At 28.5% G+C, this 5,610-nt stretch overlaps 1 long non-coding RNA gene across 1 annotated transcript; it reads right to left on the bottom strand.

The window, feature by feature from the left end:
- Positions 1 to 2,176: 2,176 nt before the first annotated feature.
- LOC122270454 (uncharacterized) lies at positions 2,177 to 5,317 on the bottom strand. Its single transcript, XR_006225808.2, has 2 exons — positions 5,024 to 5,317; positions 2,177 to 3,756 (listed from the first exon to the last, which is right to left on the bottom strand). It is a non-coding gene; the product is annotated as an uncharacterized lncRNA (long non-coding RNA).
- Positions 5,318 to 5,610: the final 293 nt, after the last annotated feature.

Here is a 5,610-nt window from a genome sequence, read left to right as displayed (position 1 = left end):
TAAGGTGAGAGCTAAAGTAACTAAGCATATGAGGAACGACAATAATTATAGAAGAAAGCAAGAAATTAGCTACCTGTTTTTAATAAATTAAATTTATTGTATTTTTAGGATGTAGATTTACTTTCTGTCACAAATATTGCTTAAAAAATTAATAGCTTTTAGTTAAATGCACTGTAAAAGATTCTAATAAAATATGCCTTGAAAAAATATTTCTCACACTGTAACTTTTTACTGTATCCTTACACCAAAAATGGTAACTATTACTTTACACCAAAGGGGTGTAAACCCATGAAGAGTTCTTGGCGTAGTGGCGTCAAGTACACTACTTGATGTAAAGTAGCTGCCACCAGTTTTTATACACAGTTACACTAATACGTATTATTAAAGAAAAATAAAATACATATAAAAGTTAGTAAAATTATTTGTAAACGAAATTTTTAAGTTAGAATCGAAAATTAAGGATGCATAAATACACTAATTTTTAAAATAAAATTTGTTTATAAGTTAAACATGCGTGTAGCACAGAGAGAATAATAAGATGAATTCAAACTAGGTTTAACAGAACAGAAGCTGTTTGAAAGTATCCGTTACAAAATTATTTAATGCAGTTTACAGAGACTTAAAAATTAAAATATTAATACACTTATACCCCAACAAAAAACGTACTTACAGATTTTAAATCATAATTATGTTTGTGCATGAGCCTAAAAGCATTGAAGACATTAAAAAACAAACTAAATGTATTCTTGAGTAAGCGTTTCTTTCATTAAAACTGAATTCAAAATTCATTTATCACATAAAATTATGAAATCATATAAGACTTTGGAAAATGAGCATTTAGCTGCTATATTGAAACACCGCCCTGCAAAAAATGACCAATAGAAATCAATAAAAAAAAATGTATTGATCTGTACGGGGAAATGGAACACTGATATCAATAGAGTAGATCAGTACAATGGACTGGTCATGATATATTGATATCAGTAGAGTAGGTCAATACAATGTATTGGTCTATATCAGTAGAATGGACTGATATCAGTAGAGTGTACTGGTCTGTACGGGGAAATGGAACATTGATATCAGTAGAGTGTACTGGTCTGTACGGGGAAATGGAACATTGATATCAGTAGAATGGACTGGTCTCTACGGGGAAATGGAACACTGATATCAGTAGAATGGACTGGTCTCTACGGGGAAATGGAACATTGATATCAGTAGAATGAACTGGTCTCTACGGGGAATTGGAACACTGATATCAGTCGAATTTACTGGTCTGTACAAGGAAATGAGACATCATGGTCCCATCAGAAACATAGACTGGTCTAAGTTAGGGAAAACAATATTAATGTAAGCATATTAGATAGGTTTAAACAGGAAAATGCATCATTGTTTATCTTTTTTAATATGCAAGATTTAGCTGAATTGGTCACCTGCTTTGTATGCACCATAGTAAATTTTCTACTAGCTGCAGCCAGCGGAAAATTTAATATAAATTAATAAAATATTACAGGACAGTATAAAAAAATACTTATCTAAAGCATCTAAAAATGTTTTGAATATTTAAAGTTAAACACTGCTTATGTGGAAGGATAAAAGAATTATATTCTAAAAAAACATACTTCTTTATACCTACACTATGCTAGTTTTAAAGTTAACTTTAATTTCCTTTTCATATTTCCAATTTAATTTTAAATATAATTTATTACTAAATTATATTTTATTGTTTAATATAACTATAAAAAGAAACTTAAAATGTGAGTTCAAGAGGGTACCTTATTGGAAAAAATTCCTGGTATAAAAAAAAATCATGCCGGCGTATGAAATACCGGTTCTGGTATGATACTAGATCGGGAATTATACCAGACCCAGCGTTTCATCCGCCGGTATCATACCGAAGCTGGTGTTTCACAAGTTAGCAGGATACTGGCTCCGGTATAATACCTAAATTGTAGTTTCATTATCTAGTATCATGCTAGAGCCAGCATATACTGGTACTAGTGTACTGTGCTCAGCATACTGGAATAGTGTTTTAAAAACCGGTTTATTCTTAAAACAAGCATAGTGTGTTACTACAGTTTGATACACGAACAGCTCTGAATGGAAAATAAAACATTGATACACAATTGGGTAAATAAGTTAAGTCACCTGATTTATACCGAGAAATAAAACACTGACATCAATTAACACTTTATCAAAAGCTATAGCATTATGTTTATAAAAACAAATCAACTTTTTTTAAGCTTCTTTATAGTTAATTAAATTTTTTTTAAACAATAAATTAAAATGTTAGAAAATTATTGTGAATAATATTGGAATCTACAATACTACACAAAATAATGTTTTGGAGCAACATTATAAAAGTACAAATGGATTCTTCAGATTTTATGAAAATGGAATGGGGATTAGTTGGATGTTACTTTATTGATAGCCAAAAACCTGACTAAAATATAGTCAATTTATTGTCATTTCAAGACCCCCCCCCCTCATTGTGTTTGACATAGCATTTTAAGAGTAAAAAGTTTCAATATTTAAGAAAGAAAAAAATGACAGAACAATCTTAAAGTATACCATAAGCTTTAAATCCTTATACACACAAATGATATACCATTTATTTGATTTTTATCTATGCAAAGCTTGTGCTAAGCATTTGTCATCTTACCATATATATTAAACTTGAAATTTGGCAAAACAAAAATGTTATTTTGGGGAAAGTATTGGCGAATGCTGTTTTCGAACAAAAAGAAAAGTTTATCCATTCATTGTTCATTTACTCCTCCCCAACTGCAAAATGATTCTTAATTTGTAGTTGCATTTTTATAAAATAATTCAATTTATAATAAATATGCATTTTCCTACTGAAAAAATCAATCATAAAAAATTGTTACGATTTGCCTTTGGCTTAGAATTTTAAAAACTGGCTAATAATTTTAAATCCTTAGCATGGGTTATGTATATATAGATAGTAATATCATAATTAAAGGTCAGTAATTAAAAAGAGCAAGTAAACAAAGAAAACACAACAACAGCAGTAAAATTATAATGGAAAATCATACTTAATACAATGGGAAATTAACCAGTAAGAATAACCTAAACCAAATTTACAAAATTATAGTTTAAAGTTAAATAAAATTAGCATTATTATGAGAAAATAATAAAACATCATAGTAAAAGGTAATAATATACAGATAAATTTGCTATACAGAGTGAAACGACTTTAAGTTCATTTTAATGGCTCAAGGAAGAGCTGGTAAGACTTGTGTAATGTAGGTATTTATAAAAAAAGTTCACATGTTTCGCACAGAACTTTTAAATTAAAACATATTTCAAGTTTCGAAAAAACCGAATCACACTCTTTTTCAATTTTCACTACTTAACACAGTTAAAAAACTTGCTGGAGGAGGTACATTGGCAAAGCATTGCAGAGGAGGCCTAACCAAATCTTTCCTGCAGCATCCACATCAGGCAGATTCTTTATATTTTAGTCTATCATTCTTACAATGGTGGAGAAGATTTGGCTGTAGGGGAGAGTAAAAACAAGTGGAGGAAATTAACAGCAGTATTTGTGAAGTGATCAGCTTCATTATTTCCAGAAATGTCGCAATGGCTCAAGGAATAGAAAGTTTGCACTGACCACAGTGCTGACGTAAAATATCCTTTGTGGTAGACGGATCATGACGCCAGACTATCCGTGACATGTTTGCGTGGTTTTCTTCTCCATGTAACCCAAATAAGAGTCTTGTCATGCATTCAGTTCGGCTAGAAAATTTTAAACAGAACTTATCAATGTAAAAGTATTTTATTTGAATAAGTTGTTGAAAGTTTTCATCACAATGTACACATTTTATTACATTAGGAATAGGTTTAGCCATAATAATTTTTAAATTTAATATTATTGATAATTTAATATTATTGAACTAATTTAACACGTTGAATGCCATAGGGGTCACCGGTGACTGGCACTGAGTTTGTTTGTAGCGCCACAGGGGTCACCGATGAACGGCGAAGCCTAGATTATTAGAATAAATTTTTAATGCTCCTAATTTTTTTATATTATTATCATTACTAAGATGGTTGGAAGAAATTAATGCAATACATACTGAAAAAAATCATTTTGGCCAGACGGGCAAGCCGTGTAAAATTAGCATGGCATTCAACATGTTAAAGAAAAGAAAAAAAAAGTTACATCCAGCTAAGATTAAATACATAAGAAAGTGTAAGGATTGTTTTTAACCCATAACAAAAATGAAGTAAACAAAGAAAATTTAAATGCAAATAGAAAAGTAATTATTTATAAAAATAACTACTTATAAAAATAATTATTGTTTATAAAAATATTTAATAATTGAAAATGTTTTTTTGCATTTACTTGAACACAGTCAAGACAGAGTAGCAAAAAAATATCATTTAGTAGTTATACTAATAACATAAATTTAATGTAATTAATTAACTATACTAATAATATAAATTTAGATTACCTAAACATTAAATTGCCTTTCAGAGAGCAAAAAAAAAAAAAAAAAATTTCACTGTATATAAAGTTTTTACACATATCTTTACCTTAAAATCTATATATATTTTTTGTAAATATTGTTATCAAGCTTTGCTACATATTTTTTGGCTACAGTTCAGGAAAAGCATTAAAATAACAAAAGAATTTGTGATTAACACTTAAAATATAATGCAAAGTTTAAAAATATTATACACAACTAAATAAATAATTAATTTGATACTAACGGTGATATTAATGGGAATTTATGTAAATAACATGTGAACAAAGTGTTTCTATTTAAGTCTGATTAAGAAACCCAGAAAAAAAAAACATTAAAAATACTTTCTTTTCATGGAATCTGTATACGAGTATATCGTAACCCTAGATATGCATGCACATGCAGTAATAATTCAAGAATAATATACATGTATAGATAACTTAAAATATCAATAAAACTCAAGCATACGTTTTAATATTTCTGTAACTAACAAAGATGCAAATAAAAATAAGAAATAAAGAAAAAATTACACTTACTAAAATATTTCTCCCCATAATATGCGTCATTCTTTCCATGACGCTCAATTGTAAACATTGAACGTAAGTCGGAGTAATGTGATTGGCTGGAACTTCAGACTGAGAAACGGAATGAACTGGGGAAAAAGTTTAAAAGGAACATTCTCAAAATTGGGAGTGTAGGCAGCTTGATATGATTTAACGAACGATTAAAACACATTTAACGAACGACTAAAAGTCAATTCTCGTATTTTGCATGCTCCCCTTTCGTTTCTGAATTAATAACTCCTTTTTGCTTTTATAGATTCAATTGGATTGAATTAACTATGTTTCTACAAAACAAATTTACTTATTTCATTCAAAAAAGTTTATTTTGTTTTATGATCTAAATTTATTTAAAACAAATTTCAAAAAGGGACTGAAATTTATAAATTTATGATGGCGAGGTTAATGTTTGAAGGTAAAAAGTTTGAGATTTTACATGAATTTTTAATTTATGTAAATGTATTTCTTTTGCTATGAAGTTGTTTGAAACCTAAAATAATTAATTTATTTTGCGAATAGTTCTAGTTTAGTATAAATTCAATAATAATAATAAATCAATAAAA

Source organism: Parasteatoda tepidariorum, chromosome 1, assembly GCF_043381705.1.
Source record: "Parasteatoda tepidariorum isolate YZ-2023 chromosome 1, CAS_Ptep_4.0, whole genome shotgun sequence".
NCBI classification, from domain to species: Eukaryota; Metazoa; Arthropoda; class Arachnida; order Araneae; family Theridiidae; genus Parasteatoda; species Parasteatoda tepidariorum.
The sequence above is the reverse complement of the archived record's forward strand: the minus strand, read 5'-3'. Positions and strand labels throughout refer to the sequence as shown.